General features: G+C 37.8%; 1 protein-coding gene across 1 annotated transcript in view; it reads right to left on the reverse strand.

Annotated features, from left to right (window-relative positions):
* LOC129743853 (sodium-dependent serotonin transporter) overlaps positions 1-9489 on the reverse strand; it is a 110281-nt gene extending 100792 nt beyond the window's left edge. The window contains exon 1 of the mRNA XM_055736058.1: positions 8978-9489. The gene's annotated coding sequence lies outside the window, so the exon portion shown is untranslated. The remainder of the gene's footprint in view (positions 1-8977) is intronic.
* Positions 9490-20415: the final 10926 nt, after the last annotated feature.

The raw sequence follows: 20415 nt of genomic DNA on the forward strand, positions 1-20415 counted from the left end.
GCCTCAATTTTTTTACTTGGAAAAAGATTTTATTGGAAGCTTTCATTCCAACCTGATCAGAAGTGAGTTACAAAATTATATCAAGATGAGATATTTTGAAATTCAATTTTTCCTATCTAAATGAGATATAGTTTAGTACTCGTAGGATGTTAAAATATCTCAAATTTTTTCAAAAAGGACATGCAAGAATAACTAAATTATATCACCCTTTGATAGCATTATATCAAGATTATATCTCAATCAGATAGGATACTGATCACCAAAAGAATAAAAATTGGAGTCCTGCATACAAGCTTTCATGCAATGTTTGCTTTGGACACAAGTACTTGTTGTATGCATGGTTGTATTGCCTCCTGCCTTGTTCTTAAACTTTAAAGTAGGTATTGTTTCCAACTGGAACAACTCTTGAAAAGTTTGGGTACAGCCAGGAGATTCAAACCTCGACCCGTCGGTTGAGAGGCGGACAGTCAATGTTGTTCATTAACAAATCAAAAACAAAGATTCTTTGTATGTATGTTCGTCTGTGTCGCAGGGTCTCAATACTTATTAGATTGCATCGTTAAGCCTAGTCCACACTAGGAAACGGTTCGTCTCGAGACGGTCTCAGCGTCTCCCATTTTCTTCGGGAGACACTGAGACTGGATCAGGTTTCCAACAACAACAACAGACAACAAAGTTCGTCTCATAACAAAAATCGCAGTTCATGTTGCCTAGTGTGGACTAGGCTTTAGGCATACGGTGCTCGCTCCTTTATTTTAACTCAAAATTATGTTTGACCGACGTTCAAAACATAGTTCGATTCTATGAACTTAAAGTTAAAGTTAACCCTTTTTCTCCTTGCGATGGTTCAAAACGGAGTTCGAACTGAGGATTCAAGATTGACCTTTTTTTCCCCCGGCAAGGGAGCAAAGCAGAGTTCGACTTTATGAACTAAAAATTGAACTCTCTTTGTTGGCCTGAAAACACTTAGCGAGTTCCGTTCGAGCCGGAACAGCAACCAACGAACACGACGCAAAATTTGGTCGTTCCGGAACAATTACCGGAAGACTATGAGGAACTTCATAATGGAATGTCCACCGTGTTTCTGTCCGTCATTGCCATCATATGGTAAGCGGCTTCTAATGTCCGGAAACTTCCGGATGTTATTTACTTCCCGTGGGAAGTAACATCCGGAAGTTTTCTTTGACCGGGAGTGTCAAAACTTTCCACCGCTCTGTAATTGCAATGCAATGTACCGGAACAGCAACATGCAGGTACAAAAACTTTAACCTTCGTTTAATTCCCTGAAAATAAGCAAATCTCGAATAAAACGGATCAATTTAAGTTCAGCTGTCGAACTTAGTATTGAGTATGCCTACCAGAACTTAGTTTTGCGATTGCCTAGTCAAACTCAAAGTTGAGGGCTGCCACTGAAGTGCTGTTTTGAACCAAAACTACCTAATTTTGAGTTTAAAAAAAGGAGCGTGTTGCAGTCGGCATCATTTCACGGCAGACAACGGAGTGCAAATCGTAGGAACTTCTTTACCGTAAACCGCTTTAAGACAATATACATCCTCAAACTCAACAGTGTTTCTACGAATGAAGCCGAAAATGGCAAAGGCTTTTGCGGTTTAGTTTCTGATCAAAACTACTCGTTCCATTTCTGCTGGGTCCATTTTGTAGGCAAAACGGAATGGAGTTTGATTCACCTTTACGACTATATTGAAAGTACGTGCGTTCCGGTCGCTGGTTCGTAGAGAAAGAGAGCGCATTTCCCGCGATTCACACGCAGGCTACTTCGACGATTGCTAGAGGTAGCTATGGTAACTAAATGATTGCTATGGTTACAATGAGGGGAAAATGGGTAGTAGTGGGTTGCTATGGTTCCTTGGAAAGAAGCTCAGCCTACTGGGATTTATCAGAATCTTACAGAGTTCTTGTTCTGCAGAAAGTTATACACCGGCATTTACTGAATTAAGCTTCTATCCCATGAGACTTGTACCACTCCAAAAGTGTCGAGATGTCCACTGATGATTCGATGATCCGGTAAATCTTGAGGTCATCTGCGTATATCAATTTTGAGGATTGCAGTAAACAAGCAAGATCGTAAACAAAAAGGATAAAGATTAGTCGTCCTTATGGCTGCCCTGGGGAACACCGGAAGGGACGTCAAATGGCCAAGATTTGATTCCTCGTAGATTCACAAATGCTCGTCGGCTTGTCAAGTAAATAGGAGTAGAGTCATTTTGTAGACCATGGCGGAAAGCCATAGCGTTCTGTTTTACTGATTGCGATGTCATGCGGAACTTTATCAAAGGCTTTAGAAAAATCTATGTAAATGTACTTCTTGCTTCTTGCTTATAGCAGTATGGAGTGCGGTAGAGTAGAGTAGCTCATGAGATTTGAAACCGTTGATATTTTTTTTTTTTTCATGAAACCATGTTGGTTTTCGGTTATTATTGGTTTAGCAGCGTTGTAAAGTCTTTCGTAGATTATTGACTCAAAGACCTTTGACAAGCAACAGAGAATCGAGATAGGCCTGTAGTTCTTCACGCTATGACTGTTTCACGATTTGTGTATTGATGTTATAGCGGCCGTCTTCCAAATGCTAGAGAAAATACTCACTAATCACTAATCGCACTTCCACAGCCAGAACTTATGTCTGATCCCGGAGAATAATATAAGCTTGTTATTATTCTTCTTGTCTTTGCTCATGTTTTCCATTATGTTAACATAAAAATATTTAAAAAAAAATAGAACCATAAACCGGCCGGGCCCACTGTGGAGCAGAGAATGCAGAGACGTCAGGAACAAAGAAAGAGAAGAAGCGTGGGCCACCAGTACCATACGCTCCCGAGGGAATTTTCGTTGGAAGCATGAGCTTAGATAGTTTGCTTCTTGATGATAAACTTTTAAATCGCCATCCTCGAACGGTAGAAAATGACATATTTTGCAGCCAGCGTTTTTCAACATCGATTTTCTCTTATCTAGTCCCTGAAATTTCATCTAAGTTGGATTCATTTCTCTACAAAAAAAGTTTCGCTGACTGAATGTTTGAGTCAAGACCCATCTCTGGGTCGCAATTTGAAAATAGAAATAAGGCGGTGCCAAACACCGAAATTGGCTGGATATCCAAATACGGCAAACGCATTATTTCTCATCATAACTGACAACCCGTGCAGGATATGAGAAGGCAATGCAAATCTTGCCGTGCTTAAAAATGTCCAAACTTGATTCCAACTACCGTAAGATGAAATGATGGGAATAGAAATAAACCAAGAAAAATGATTATGATCACATGGGAGAACTATTCCCTTCATTCCGATAGACATCGACACTCAACCAGTATAATATTCATACGCCAGGTTGGTCTCCTGTAGTAGAATGTTAATACATGGGCCCCGGAGAGGCGCAAGATGTGGGTTCAAGTCTCACCGGGAGACAAGGCGAATTTTTTTCGCATGTTTTTCAACATCGATTTTCTCTTATCTAGTCCCTGAAATTTCATCTAACACAGTTGGATTCATTTCTCTACAAAAAAAAAGTTTCGCTTACTTAATGTTTGAGTCAAGACCCATCTCTGGGTCGCAGTTTAAAAATAACTTAATATTTTCATAATTTATTTTAAATTTCTTGAATTTTCTACCGCAAGAACTTGAAAGATTCATTTCTCTACAAAAAATAGTTAGTAACATTTGAAAAATAATTAGAATTTTCAACTTTACGGATTCCATGGAATGGTATAATGATTGTATATTTATTCTAAGATTCTTGTATACTGCCATTTCAGTTCAACGACCAAGGTTATAGCGCCTTTACTCGCTTTTGAAAAGAAATACAAAAAAAAATAACGTTAGCAGCACACAACCCTTTCAAACCTGGGTAGGATTCAAAAGGTTTGAAAAAAAAAATGGAATAGTTATACGGTAGAACCCTCAATATCATATTTTTCGATGTTAAATTGAATAAATGAAATATCTATACTGAAAGATTGGGCTATACTTAGCTTTTGCCATTATCTGTCGTTCGGACAATCTTGATGAATTTGTCAATTGAAATTTGAACGTAGCTATATTTCTTCATTAACAAGTTTTGGCAAATAATCACTTTCCTATTGGAGTAGGTTTTTTCTCATGTCTACGATCGCAGTAGACCATGCATCATCACACTTTTCGCCAATAACCCGTAAGTCACAATCGGAAAAAATATGCTCTGGTGGAGAAATTTTTACGAACATCTTACTATCTACTTTCAACGAACCATCCATTAACTATCAGTTTTCATGTTTTCACTGAACAGTTAACACCAATTAAATTTTTTCATTCTTCATGTGATTTAAACAATTTAAATCACATTTGCTACTGCATTAGTAGCAATTCAGAAACAACAATTCGTTGTTGGGATAAACACAACCGAACTCTTGAAAAAACACTTTCAAAAAATAATGAACAACGAACGGAAACTATGACTAGTGGGATCTATTTACTTTTATTACTTTTCTTTCGTTTTGAATTGCACATTTCGAGAAAGTAGGATATTGCTACTCTTCCAAATGCTAGAGAAAATACCTTCGTTAAGTGATCGATTGAAGATGATTCGCAGTGGTTCGGCAAGTGATTCCGCAATGCCCAGCAATGCCCAGTACACGGTGGGATTCCATCTGGGCCTGGTCCTTTCGACGGATCGATAATTTTCAGAGCTGTCAAGACTTCAAGCTGGGTTAGAAGCGGTTGGTGCAGGTTAATGTCAAATGCAGGCAGAGTTTCGAAGGTTTCGCTGGTAGCAGGTGGCATTTGTGTTGAATAAACGCTCTTGAAAAAATCTGCAAAGAGGTTTGCAGACTCACAGGTAGTTTCAGAGGGTCGCCCGTTAAATGATACTCGCGGCGGAAAACTGCTGGCACGACGTCGAGACTTGATAAATTTCCAGAATCCAGAAGGATTTCCTTTTACTTCCTTCTCCATACCATTGCTATATCTCCTGAAAAGAATTCTTTGGAGTGTGAAGCGCATTCTTAGCAGCTGTTCAAATAAAATTTAAATAGCTTCGTCGGGATAGAGGCTGCCAATAAGCTGTAACCAATCTATGGATGCTAGTCTTTTTACTATTAGGGGAAAACTTCATCTTCTAAAATCGAGGTCGAGACGATATTCGTCTTCGATTACAGCATTTTCTTCAAAGCAATCGAGTGAAACAACATGTGGTCGGTGATGGCGGTCAGTTGGCAAGATAAAATTCGAGGGATCCACAATCTCGGCTATTTCAGGTCTGTTTGTAAAGATCAAGTCAAGAATTCTACCGTTTACGTTTTTTCTTGAGCACATCTGAGAGAGGCCAGCAGCTAGAGTCGTCTCGACAATTGTCAACTCTGATTCGGTGGATGCGTTCATATAATATTCAGGTATGCTAAAGCTTAGTTCTTTTAGAAATGGGACAGTAACGAATGCGTGTATCTCAAAAACCATTCGTTTGATCTAAATACTTTCTATGAAGGAAATGTAGGTAATCTTATGACAATTCATGAAAAAAATATTTACCGTTTTTTTGAAGAATTTTTCTACTTTATTCTTGGTACTTCCTATCGGTCGGCACAATACTTTTCATTTAAAAGAAACTGAGGGCAATTTAGTGGATATAGCTGTTTCGAAATCAACAAAACTTGATTATTTTTGAGCCCCTTGAAGCGTTTTTAATGAAATTTCTGCTGGCAAAATCTGACAATAACGAAGCAAAACCATCATGAGATTGAACTTAAAGTAAAATCGGTTAGTATTATGGTTTTTGTCGTTTATCAAAAATCATCTGTCAGATAGCTTCGGTACCGGCTAATCAGCGTACGAGCTCTGGAACAAGCAAAACTTTGTTGGTCGAAGTTAGGTATGAAAGACTCATAACTAGGCAACTTTTTCAGCTTATCGGAGAATTTTTTTTGTACATTTCACTACACTTAGTTTTTCGCTTATTCAATATTAAAAATGCTGGTATAAGACTTGACTTCCCTGATGACCCTTAACCGTAGTTGTCGATCATGTGCTTCACTCCAATGCTTGATTTGAACTTTTTCACCGCATTGGCAAACTTTTCCACCACTCACACACGGTAATTCTTTGAATATTCAACGGTTTTGTCAGCTATCGATTTAATAATGACGGATTTTGAAGGAAACTGTGCAAAATTGTATTTTTCTTTTTCTCTTACATCGTAAATATCTCAAAAACGCGTGAATTCTAAATTTTGGAAAAAAAATAGTTCGAATAGTTCTTTTCGCAGGCAGCAAAATGTAACCAAAAATTTGAATGTCTGATTACTAGGAAATGAGCTATTAGCAAAAGAAAGTGTCCCATATCTAAAAGAACTAAGCTTTATTAGTCCTCTAAATTAGTGTTAAAAATGCCCGTACACTGGTGCTAAGACTGGTCTAGCTTCCCCATTTTTCTCCAGATCACAGTAAAACTTTCAACGATTATTTTTCATGTAATTTCAAATACTCATGTAAATCTTTTCTACAATCACAGAAAAGACTTAAACTTGGTGCATATAAGATTTTTTTTTTCACAGAGCTAAGAAAATTTTTTTTAGCTTATTTCTCCTAAATGAAGCAAAAACTCGAATACGGTACAACTTTCAAAGCGTTCTGAATTTCCTCGTCGCAACTCAACTCTTCAGAACGTGTTAGTAAGTACTTCAAAAAAGAGCGTCCAAAAATTTGAAATTTCCATTTGATTTTCGATTTTCTTGCTTTCCATGCGATATTTTCTTTTTCTAAACTCCACAGTCACACAAAACTGTTTGTATTGGAAAGCTTGATTCAACACATTTACAACTATGTATAACACTTATATCTTATTTTGTTATAAGTGTTTCTGAATATTTAAAATAAGATATTTAAAAAAATAAATTCCAAAAAATTATCATTTTCTGGCCATTTTCATTATCGATATCTTGATCATGGTACCTCCTAAAGCTTCAAAATTCTTCAAATCTCTGAATGTCTTCTTTTTGAAAAAATATAGAAAAAAATGACATTCAGTTTTTCGATTTAGGCCCACCTGAAATCCCATAGTTATGTCATCTCACAGTGAAACTGAAGAAAAAACTGAATGAAGCTCCGTAAATTGACGCTATTATTTTCAAAATCTTTGTATTGTTCTTAAATTTTGCCAAAAAGTGCACAAATTTCTTAAATGAATTTATACTTATTTCAAAGATTATCCTAAAAACGCACATTGCATATTTGAATTCCACACTTCCAACCAAATTAGTAATAATGAGCTCCTCAAAGTTTTACATCTCGGAAAAGCATGATTTTTGTTGCTTTGTGTTATTCATGATTAATTTAACTCTAAACCGACAAATTTCTAAATTTTGTAACGCCATACCACCGAAACTAGAACTGACGAAAAAAAAACTGACGCCAGATTTGTGATTTTTTTTTGTTCCCCTGAGTTGTTTTTCTTAGCGAAAATCACAAGTCATTTACGAGAAAAAATATTGATTGAGTTGAGAGATCAATTGTACCTATACGAAATATTTTTAAGGGTGTGTGATGCCTACCTTGTCTTAGTTCGTTATTTATGTGTAACTAGCTGACCCGGTAAACTTCGTTTTACCTTCTAAAGTATAAATCGTAATAAATGTTTAATTTCATCTACACGTGCTCGCGAATAGATTCTTATGGGAATCGTAACAAATAAAGTTGAATTTGTATTGGGACCACCTTCCATAAAAAGGCAGATCCTTGAAACTGTTATACAAACCATCTCTGACCCAAAAAACCCTCGGATACCAAATTTCACTTCATTCCGACCGACCATTCATACGTGATGTTGTTACAAAGAAAACGCCTCCATTTTTATATATAAGATAATTTTGTTTGGGACTTCATATGGACGGAATGTATTTCCTTTTTCAAGTTTCGAGTAATGATGAAATCGAGGTCATATCTGTGATCATACATCTAGCTGGAATGAGCAACATACTGATCTGAAGAAATCTGTCTTTCCTAAATTCAAGCAGATGATTTCCTGATTTTTATGATTATAATTAAAAATCTAAAAAATAGCTAAAATTTAAAAAATCATGTTTCTTCACAAAACTCCGGGAGAAAAGACGAATTTTTTTCGCATGTTTTTCAACATCAAATTTCATCTAATCTATTTATTCCCTAAAATTTCAAATTACACAGTTGAATTCATTTTTCCACAAAAAGTTTCGCTGACTGGATGTTTGAATCAAGACCTATTTAAAAATAAAAGTAGATTAAAACTTTATTGAAATTTTAGCTTCTTTTTTTTTTGAACTTATGGACTGAGTCAAATGCTCATTCTTCCCTGATGATGGCTAATGGCTATGTTAGATCAAGTGTTTTGAGTAAAGTTTTCCACTACTGATGAATATTCATAATTAGACTATTTCCAGCACACTTAGATCCGGAAAAAGTGTTGATTCCTAATTTCACAGATGTGTCAATAAAAATTCAAGCATAATATTTAGTATGGATGGGAAAGCTTTGGCATGTTTTCCACCTGAACAAACAAAAATCCAAGCTTATCACAATTAGATTGTTTAGAGGAGATGTAAGTTGTGTTTAGAAATACAATCAATGTAAACCAGACGTCAATTTAAATATGCGGTGGCAACATGAGCAAATTATCTTCAGTCACGTACAAAAAACAGCTGAAAATAAACAGTTACACAAGCCACAAGATTCACTCAAAGGTGAAAAAAGGGTTAAAAATGTATTGAACTTTGTTTCCAAAAAAAAAATAGTTCTAGTAATAGTGAATTAAAATCGCTTTAAGAAACTTATTTCAAACGTAACATAAATCGAAGAAACGAATCATGAAAACCCCGTCGGTTAAACAAGCTATCATATTTTCAATTTTGAATCTCGTGTGATTATCCAAATTTGAAATTTCTTGAAGCGGCTGAGTTCAGATCAAATAGATTTAAAATATAATATGGTATCAAATCGTGCGAAAATTCAAATGATATTTACTTTATCGGCAGAGGAATCGCTCACCGGAAAAAAAACCGTTGCCCTGTTGAATGTCAGTAGCACCTTCGCTGACGGTAGTTAGTCAAACATTTAGCTAACGCACAAACACTCTGTCTGCGGATTTATCGAACGGTTTTGCCACCACACACAGTTTAAGGGAGTGATTTATGTCCACATTTTAACCAACCCGGGGTCATTAAAACGAGCACCGGAGCACTTCGAAGGAACTATTAATTTCCGACTATGCAAACAACAAATCAAACCGTGCGACACCGAATCGCTACTAATCTGGTTACTCCAAACAACGTTGTAGTCTCTAATGATTTCACTTTAACTGAACAATTTCTGTCCCAGTCTTAGGATAGCCTTTGAGATCACTAATTTTCCAAACAGTCCTCAAGATCACTTTCATCCCAAGAAACTAAAAAGCTCCCTCTGGACTGAGGGCCAAAATAGGAAAGAAGCTTCTGCTTCCGCCAAAAGAGGAAAAGCCAAGACCTCACCCGGCTGGCTGCACAACGACGACTGACTGAAATCTGTGCCAAACGTTGACTTAAAAGCTCCGGCCTCTTGCTTTGATAGGTTGTAGAAGGTAGTACCATCAAAAGAGGATCGTTTATTCTGGATGCTGCTGCTGCTGCCGGGAGCAACAAGAGAAAAAGAAGTCCACACAACCACACAGTCGTCGCTTGTTGCTTCTGTTCTGGGCGTATCAGGAGGCGCAACAGCAGGCAGAATGTCCCACCACCCACTCATCAGGAAAACGACGACGACGAAAGAAGTGTGAACCAAAAACCAAACCGAACCAGAGGAAAAACCCACCCATCAACCACCATCGGCAAATCATCGGAGCTCTGCTGTACGGGTTGATAATACTAATGGCGGCAAGCAACGCAACAGTAGGCCATGTTGGTTGTTGGTTGGGTTCTTCTGAAGCTACTTGTTCTAGAGATTTTTTTTTCGTCATTGCTTCCTTCGTTTAACAAATCGAAGGAGGCTCGTCCGTTGTTGTCCCTTGGCGCCATCAACCAACCAACCATCGACCGGCGTAAAACATCTAAGCAAACAGTAATGGGCAGTGGCGCTCAGGATGGTTGAGAATAAAGAGAAAGTTTAAAAATATTTCTGCAAATTCTCAAAATCTTATAAAATCTAGGTATATAAAAGCAATTTCTGTGAGTTTGTTTGTTTGTCCTCTATAGGCTCAGCTGTCTTAAGACCTAGACTGGACGTCTCTGACCCTAGTAATGGTAGTATAGGTCTGGGTTGTTCGGAACGATCAATAGAACACTCCTTATATAGTGACTACAAGTTTATATCGAAGTTTTTGAACAAAATTTAGCTAACATTGAAATTGCAATTTTTATTTTTTATTTTTATTTTTTTTTCAATTTTAATTTAAAAAAAAAATCTGATCGCCACACGATCTATTGAACACTTTTATATTATAACAGACAGTCTCAGCTCTGTTGAAGCAATCCGTTCAATAAGACCAGGAAAATACACGCCGTACTTCCTCGAGAAGATAAGTGATATGTTGACTACTTTATCAAGACGTTGCTTTACCATCACTTTTGTCTGGGTCCCCTCACATTGCTCAATAGTAGGCAATGAGAGGGCAGATTCCCTTGCAAAGGTGGGTGCGATGGAAGGCAACATTTATCAGCGTGAAATCCTGTTCAACGAATTCTACTTCTTGGCTCGGAGAAACTCTCTTGTCAACTGGCAGCGCAAATGGGATGAGGATGAGTTGGGTCGGTGGCTCCACTCGATTATCCCAAAGGTAAGCCTTAAACCCTGGTTTAATAGATTGGACTTGAGTCGGGATTTTATTCGTTTATTTTCCCGTCTCATGTCCAATCATTATTCCTTGAATGCGGTACTCTATCGTATAAATATTGCTGGCAGCAATTTATGCGGTTGCGGCCTAGGTTACCATGACATCGAGCATATTGTTTGGTCGTGTGAGGACCACCTTGTCGCTAGAACGAACTTCATAGATTCCCTTCGGGCCCGAGGAAAACCACCCGACGTTCCAGTGAGGGATGTGTTAGCTGTGATGGACTTGGACTATATGTTCGAAATATACCTTTTCCTAAAAGCTATTGATCTCCGTCTATAATTCTTTTTATTTTCATATTTCCCTATTTCCTACTCTCTTCAAAAAGTGTTAAAAAAGTGATCTAGACCTAAGCAAACAATTGTAAAAAAAAACGAGTTTGGCTCCTTAAAGCCTCAAGGTATGAGCCGTTTCAAATAAACGAATTACAAAAAAAAATCTGCATATGAAACTATAAACCCCTACACGGAAAAAAGGTAAAATTTAACTGAGAAGCATAGGTGATTTTTTTCCACCCATCTTTGAGCTAAATTTTACTTTTTTTTATTCATCTAGCGAAAAGGCTAATTTTACCTTTTTTCACCTTCGAAAAAAGTAAATACTATCTTTTTTCGTTTCACCTAGAAAAAAGGTAAATTTTCGTTTTCACTGAGCAAAAAGGTAGATTGTACCGTTAAACATTCCCTCCCCTCCCACCCCCATAAAGGTCTAAAAATTCCAAGACAAATTTGAAATTTTTAATCAAATTTTGATGAACAACTTAAATTATTCATGAGTAACTATAGTGTAATAATCTCGACTCCAAAACCTCAAAATCTCATTCCAGGACGACAATTCTACATCTATTTTTCTGAAAATTTCTCAATTGTTGTTAGTAATTCAGTCCCAAATATTGAATCCCAATGAAGTTAGACTAAGCTTACCAGATTGTCCGGATTTTGACAAGGATTGCTCACTCTATTTGCAAAATCAAACGAAAATTTCAATTGAGTCATAAGAGTTATGTAAATAACTAATAAACTAATAAACTAATAAAATGCTCTTTTTTGTTTTAGGCTGTTAAACACCCGATCTGCTACAGAAAATTAGTTTCGGCCACCTATCCGAACATAATAAAAACAAACATATGGCAAATTTTCAAAAAAAAAAACATTGTGATCAGGATCAAAAGTTATGCGAGGAACAATCTGATAGCGAAAAATCTTTAAATCTATCGAAGTGTTAACGAATGTGTGCAAACCATTTGGAAAAATACTTTAATTCAAACATTAGAAGTTCTTTACAAACGACGCTTTTCAGCATCGAACGACGCATACCTAGTTTGTTTTTCTTCCCATCTCTAGTGATCAGTTATTTTCTGAGTTACTATCGGTAACCATCAAACAATCATCATTCGCTCTTGATGAAAACATTGCGCGAATACGGCGTCGTATCATTCGGCGCCGTCTCGACTCGCTGACGATCATGCTTCACCACGAATGCTTCATGAAACAAAATGATTCGATTCTAGGAACACAAGATGTGCCCAAAAACTGAATCTAGACCAATATTGGCTTATTTTCCTCTCAAGTTGTGTCAATTGTATGGGTCTTAGTCGTTATCTCGGGAATTGTCCTCCTAGTAGCATTCTTCCTTAAGGGTCTAAGTCTGGGCATGAATCAACAACATCTTCATCAACTCGCGCCGAATCAACTCGCTAACGAATTGATTCTGTTGCGAAGTGAATGATTGCTGGAGTAAACAATGACTGAAAATCTGGAGGAAAAAATCAACAAGGAACCCTAGGCAACAGAAACAGAACGAAAAATCATTGTACATAGTTCACTAAGACGGCGTTCTTCTGTTGCATGTTTTTATTCGTTCGTGGGTCAATGCTAAACAGCGCCGTTACTGTGGTTGCATCGGTAACGATTTGAAATTTTGAAGTAAACGAAGCGATTTTCAGTAACCCTGATTAGAACACAAATGAACCGATTACCGAATCATTTTTTTCGTTTTCACTTTAAACGAAAATTTTGAGACTGTTTTTTTTGGAAAACATTAGTTTCCCATGAAAAGTTAGTCAAAAATTCTATAGAAATCGAAGTTTTCGACCGAAGGCTACAAAACTATACATTGCTTAAATTTTGATTTCGCTCATTTTTTTTTACTTTAAGCATGAGTTGATTACACTGGGTGACAGCCAAAAAATAGTCTGGGGTTTCTCAGCTGATTTAGACTAATTTTTGTGTCCTGAGTTAGAATATCACATTGATTTTGCTGTATCAGGTCAACTTTTTGAGATACAGCCATATGGCTATATACGCTTCAATATGCTAGTAATAGGGGTTTCGAGTTCAATCTATGTAATTATAAAATTAACTTATTAACAAAATTAACAAATTTTATTATCTGAAAGTAGGCTACATATTTCTATTACTATTTCAGGTTATCAATATGGCTTCTGCTCGACATTCATGCATGAATAAGCCTGACGTTTTCTGCTACATCTGCGGAGAATACACGCTGGAAGCGGACAGGAAGAACATCACAGGCTTTGTGAAGAGCGCCTACCAGGCTTACTTTACAGTCAAGCTGGGTGACCAAGATAAGTCCTGGGCACCGCACAAGGTGTGCAAGACGTGCGTGGAATACCTCCGGCGGTGGACGAAGGGCACGAAAACTTCACTGAAGTTCGGGATACCGATGGTTTGGAGGGAGCCGTCTGACCATGCATCGGATTGTTACTTCTGCGCAATCAATACTACTGGTATCAACCGGAAGAATCGGCACAGCCTCCAGTACCCCGACTTTCCATCTGCCCGCCGTCCAATTGCTCACTGCGAAGAAATTCCTGTACCATCGTTCACAGAGCTTCCTCACAGCGACGACGAGGCCACCACTACCAGTACAGACGAGGGGATGATATGCAGAAGAGTATGAAGCACGAGATGGTCCGCAGCCCTTTTCACAATGTGAGCTTAATGATCTTGTTCGGGATCTCAGCTTGTCAAAGACTTCCTCCGAGCTGTTGGCCTCCAGACTCAAAGAGAAAAATCTACTTGGCGAGGACGCGCGTATCACTAACTTTCGTAGAAGGCATGAGGACTACATGGGCTACTTCTGCCAGGAGGAAGACCTAGTGTACTGCCGAGATGTCGCCGGTCTTCTTGTTAAACTCGGGGCTCCTCACTACGATCCGAGAGAATGGCGACTGTTTATTGACAGCTGTAAGCGCTCTTTGAAGTGTGTGCTCCTCCACAACGGGAACCAGTTCGCCTCAATCTCTCTTGCGCACTCCACAACTCTTGTAGAGAAATATGAAGCAGTGAAGTACGTGCTTCTTCTTCTTCTTCTTCTTACATCAACATGGCCAAAACATGTAGGCATCCTGGAAAATGGGAGACTTGCGTCTATCATTTTTCTTTTCAGCGTATTACCTGTTACATATTCCTATGCATTGCAGATATTACTACGGCCAGGCCAACCATGTGATGAAAACCGCGAAAGATACAGGATACAGAAGCGGAATAAAGCGTGGAGATCCCTACCAAACGCTTCATATAATATTTTGAATATGGAAATACCTAAATATGAATTTATGTCATTTAGGAAAGTATATATGGAATATTGATGCATTAAATGCTGTTAAGGAATTAGGAAATTACGATACCTACCAACATTATACTCACCGCAATAATAATTAGAATATAGAATATTACATTTGGGTTTCTGTAGATCAGCTATTTTGCCTTCGTATATTTCCGTCTACTCTGTGGATAGTATGAGGGGTTAATGATCAGAAAAATTCCAGTAAACGGTTGGAACACAAAGCATATTAATTCCATCGGCTTTGTAACCTGCAATGCAGCCTTTTGAGTTATGTAGCTTGATACAACCTGAGACTTCGTTTGTATAAAACTGTGAACACCTCTACATTTAAAATTAGATTAATCTATTCAAACGAAATAGAAAGCGAATTGAATATTTTTGAATAATTGTAAATTTCTACTAAGCTGTGGTTTTCCGTCTTCAAGCGCTTGGTACTCAAACGCATCCCTCGTGTACCGCCTACCGCAAAACCTAGGAAGGAACACGTTGCTTGTGTTGCTCGGTCAATCGAAGTAGGCTGTTCGAATTTTCACCGCACCTTTCCAGAAGCTGCTCGACTTTTGAACCATATTTTTACAACCTTTTCTTCAAAAAAACTGCACCAAGTGAAGTTTCAACAAAACCTGCAGCACGATGTACCCTCTTAACTGTCCCAATTAATGAAAGCCGGTGTCCTTTAATGCACAAATATTCGCTATCAAACCCTCCCCCACTGCGTATTAGGATATATTGACAGTTTTACACGAACACCACCTTAGCAGGAGGCCTCAGCCATAACCTCAAACCATGGGAGAACAGAAACGATTTTTGAGAAGGGCGCACGATAAACGCATTTTTTCCGGTACTCATATCGACAAATTCACCCTGTGGAAAAACGATACACGGTGTTCGTGTTTTGATTTTTTTGGGCGATCAAGGTTGCCAAGTGCATTGATATTTGGAAAATGATTATATTTTTTAATTGCATTGTTATAGAAAAACCTTTTCATAAGTACTGAGAATTTGCAATGTTCCCGTAGATTTCTAGAAAAAAATGAAATGCAATTAAATGCGTAGAAATTGATTGCAACATTTATCTGAACGGAAGAACAACTGCCTGTATCGCACACTTAAACGATGTAGCGAATTATGTGGATTTGTTTATAATAATCAGAGCATGCAGGATATTATTTTCAAAGCCAACATAGACGGGCTTTCATTAAATTACTTTTTTTGTAACAGTTAATGATTAGGCATTCGTTTAGAAGATAGAAACCAATTTTGAATCTATCAAGCAGTATATGCAAAACATATTTCAGATGTTTCACCTTGAAAATTCATTAGAAAAATATGGCTAATCTTCATCCATTTTGGGACGCCTCATAATGAATTCAAACGTTTAGCTGTTGACATTTAAAAAATTTAATCAATTCAGAAATATTATAATTGATTGAAATCAAACAAATACTGATTTTAGTAACGCACCTAGCATCACTGGTGAGGCCGCCAGCAAATCAAAGTTTGAGGTTAAGGCTGAGGCCAATTTTTCGCCAAAACTATCGTTCGTATATACCCTTATAGCCTCAGCAAAAAAAAAAAACGCACGAACATTCTCTCGTGTCAGCCCGCTTATAACACGTACGCCATTTTTTGTTTTAACTATTTCCTTCTAATTCAATTTTCATTCCGCACCTGCACACATATTAAGTTCTTCACTCAAGTAATCAACCCCGAATTTTTCTGCTCTCCCAGATTCTCACTAATCAATCACTGCTCTTAAAAAAAACAAGGCTGAGCCCGATTTCATTTGAAAACAGCTTGATTTTAACACAAATCACCAATCGACCAGACTCCAAGCTACCAACTCCTCGATTTCTTGCAAATTCCACTTTAATGAATTTCTTAAACCGAAAAAAAACCTAAAATCCGAAAAAAATTGCAGCGCAGCGAGAAAACAGAAAACGCGTCCGCATCCAATCAAGGCCTACTCGGAACCTATGAAGCAGTGAAGTACGTGCTCGACAAAATCCAATATGAGCAGCACCAATGGATCATCTGTATCGACTTCAAGATGGTGAACTTTCTACTTGGTCAACAGTCCGGATTCACGAAGTACCCATGCTTTATATGTATGTGGGACAGTCGAGACAGAGCCCACCACTATGTTAAGAAAGAGTGGCCGACACGAGAGCAGTTAGTACCTGGGGCGAGAAACATCATAAACGAACCTCTTGTTGACCGGGAGAAGATATTGGCGCGCCCTGGACAAGGATGGGAAATGCTTCAACTACCTGTGCAAAGCCTTTCCTCGACTGACCATTGAGAAGCTGAAGGCAGGCATTTTCGATGGCCCACAGATACGGCAGCTGATGAAGGACGCAGAGTTTGAAAACTCCATGAACACACTAGAGCGCGCTGCGTGGAAATCGTTTGTGCAGGTGGTGATCAACTTCCTGGGGAACACGAAGGCAGCAAACCACGCCACACTCGTCAGCAGCATGATAGAGGCCTTCCAAAAACTGGGGTGTTTGATGAGTATAAAGATGCACTTCTTGTTCTCACATATGGAGAAGTTTCCTGAAAACCTAGGGGCGATGAGCGACGAGCAGGGAGAAAGGTTCCATCAAGATATGCGCCAAATGGAGGAGAGGTACCAGGGGAGGTGGGACGCAGTCATGATGGCGGACTACTGCTGGTCGCTGAAGAGAGACAACCCAGCAGCTGCTCACAAACGGGAATCGAAGAAACGGCGATTTATGCCGTAAACTCTAAACTTTTGTGTCTCGTTACGCTCATTCTTATACTAATATTATGCTAATATGCTTATCAAATTTCTTAGATTAAATAAAAACTGATAGAATTAGCATATGTTGACTTTTATTTCTTAAGACCGAGAAAATCGTCAGGGGGTCCTCAGCTGAGGAATTTTTTGGCGAAAAATCGACTTTTAAAAATTTATGTATTCTAATATCCTGACCTGATTGAACAAAACTATGGTCATTTTCGGACTCAGGGCGTCAATATTAGTCTAATTTAATTGGAAAACCCTGGACTATTTTCAAAAAATTTTTTTTTGTTACTCAGTGTTATGAAAAATGTTTTCAGATTTTCGGATGACCCCTTTTGAACGGGGTCGTCCATACAAGACAAATATTGTTTTAGCGATATTGGCCTTATTATACGTCGGATTGTAATAAAAACTTGCACATGAGTGTTTCGAGGAACGAGCAATCGATTACAGATACCTATGAAATTCAAGGTAAAGAATCGGCCAAAGAGGTCGTTCATATTAACTAAATCGTTTTTGCGATATTAACGTTAAAATACATTGGATTGAGATGGAAATTTGCACACGGTAATTGCTAATGCTAATGGACTTAAAAACGTCTAAGAATGTCTAGATGTCTGGTATTATCATGAAAAAACATTTGTTGGCGAAAAAAATGTTGTGGTCATAAATTACAAAAACAATGACAAAAAAATTTAATAAAAGGCAAAAATGAATAAAAAATACAATGACAAAACAAAGATTTTATTTGAGTATGACAATCGTATTTGACATTTTAATACTTTTTTTATAATTTATAATCCTTTTTGTCCTTTAGGTGGTGTCGAAGAGAATTATGTAAATAATTGAAAGATTAGGCCACGCTTTTTAAAATAGTAAGTAAAAAATAATTAATTTAAATAGAGAAAATAAATATAGAAGTACTTACCCGAATCATACTTACCAAAGTTGTAGCAATAACAGCGAGCCTGAAATAAGATGTTGGAAGGATAATAAGAAAATTGGGGTTACGAAATTTAAGACGATTAAGACATTTCTAAGCCAATTGGTATTGAAATTAAAACTGCAGTTTCCTGATTTTCTTTGGTCCCTCTTTGGGTGATTTTTTATATTAAAAAAAATTGTAACTTTCAACTCGTTTAGGCACCCCTAAATAACGTCCGATTGAGCTGAAATTTTGCAGACAGCGAAACGAACTGTCTAGCGGGCACATGGATTTCCAGCTAAAAATTTTTCGTTGACAAGTCTAACCTGTATGTTCCTGATATGAACGAGAGGAAAATATTAAAAAATTTGATGTCAAATATTGAAAAATTTGATGTCTACTTGAGATGTCTTACTACGATAATTGCAAAAGAGGTCGAACCAAGGCATTTTTGGCTCAACCCATTATTAATCGTCTTCGTAGCCGATGATGCCTGATGTTTTTGGCGCGCATAACTGCCGTTAAAGCTAGCAGCATGGCGATGCACAACTGAGCCCCTATTGGTTCAATATGGTGGTTCAATTTAACCTGTTTCGTATCAGAACAATCGGTTTTTGAAATTTGATGGTGAAATAATTTACATACATCCAATGCCCCCCTAATGTACACTTTTACATCAATTTTGAACCTACACAACTTTCAACTCTGTTGATATTTTTTGTGCAAACTATCAACAAAAGATAAATCAACAAATTTTAAGTTACCATACAAACTGCAGTATCTCAGAAATAACGCAACCAATGATGACAAAATTTCGCAAGCTGATTTTTGAAGAATAAAGCTAGCATCTGGGAAATTTAAGGAAAGTTCCACTAGTAGAATCAAAAGTTAATATTAGAACAAAAAAATTTAATTTCAGTGGAATTTTGGACGGTCGCTCCTCTCTGGAGCCACCACAAAATGCGGAAAGATACCGGAACTCAGAATACTAAGCTTCTATTGGTATCTGGATATTTAAGTGCTGGTCCTACTAACTACATTGATAATAATGCGTTAATGGCATTGCGGCGCGATAAACCTACAAGTAAAATTTTAAGACAGACATTGAAATTTGGATGTTTGGAGGTTCGATATTTGAATGTTGAGTGTTGTGGGCGTAGCAAATTGGATGGATAAACCTAGTGACCTCTATACTGGAAAACTAAAGGTGGTGCTAAATAACCAAGACATTTGACGTACGGATTTCGTTCCGGTTCTACATTTTGTGGTGGCTCCAGAGAGTAGAGGACTTAGCGGAAAGTTTTTTTTTTATTAATTTCAACTGACCTGGATAAAATGTGTAGTTTTCGAATCGTAGTAGGTAATGTAATCAAAATACGATAAAAAATTTATGAAGACGGTTACAAGTCTTCAAACTTTCAGTTCTGATTGAAACTTTATTCCAAATAAATCCAAAATGACTTTAAAGAAGAATTCGGATATTTAAAATGCTTAGAATGCAGAGGAATATTTGACTCAAAAACTGGAACAGAATGAAAATTGAAGATTCTAGTGACAACATTTCTACAACAAGATTCAATTCAAAAATACTTTTTCATCTCTAGAAATTCATAAAACAGTTTGCACATCACCGCGTCGTCGTCTCCAGCTGTAAGCCATCAAGCATATCAAAGCAGGCACCCGTATCAGTCGGACAAGACAAGGGAAAAGCAGCAGCAGCAGCAGCAAGGCCTTCTACGTTCTACCGTCCAGCCTCCGTACCACCCCCATTTTACTCTTCGTTTTGTTTCGAATCCTGCCCGAGTGATGGCAGGAAGAATTAGATCCCTATCTTTCCACTAATCGCAATCGGTTGACTTTGTAGCCTAGCAAGTACCTAACCTAGCAAGCAAAGGATACCAAACCAAACCAAAGGCTAAACAACGATGAGAAAACCAATTCTTATAGGCTCCGATAGTGTCTGTATACGCATCTGGAGAAAATGTGCTGACAAACGGTTGGCAAAACGGCGGAAAAAGGACTTTGGATTTTGTGATGTCGGAAGGAGCCAACGAAAGGAAGAAAAAACGTTAGTACCACCGTCAGCGAGTATGGATGGGATGGATATTGTGTTAATTGTTACTTCTCATCGCCACTCGAGTCTTCGATTTATACCTTCCCTGTTTTTATTCCTTCGGTTTTACACTCGTGGATCGCTGATTGGAATTGAAATTTGCGAGATCCTGAAGCTCATCAAGCAAAATTTACAGCATGCCGTTCATCAACCAAGATAATCCCACCCGGAAGCGGTGTTTTCCAATCAACGAATCATGACT

The sequence above is a fragment of the Uranotaenia lowii genome, chromosome 2 (genome assembly GCF_029784155.1).
Source record: "Uranotaenia lowii strain MFRU-FL chromosome 2, ASM2978415v1, whole genome shotgun sequence".
In the NCBI taxonomy this organism is placed as follows: domain Eukaryota; kingdom Metazoa; phylum Arthropoda; class Insecta; order Diptera; family Culicidae; genus Uranotaenia; species Uranotaenia lowii.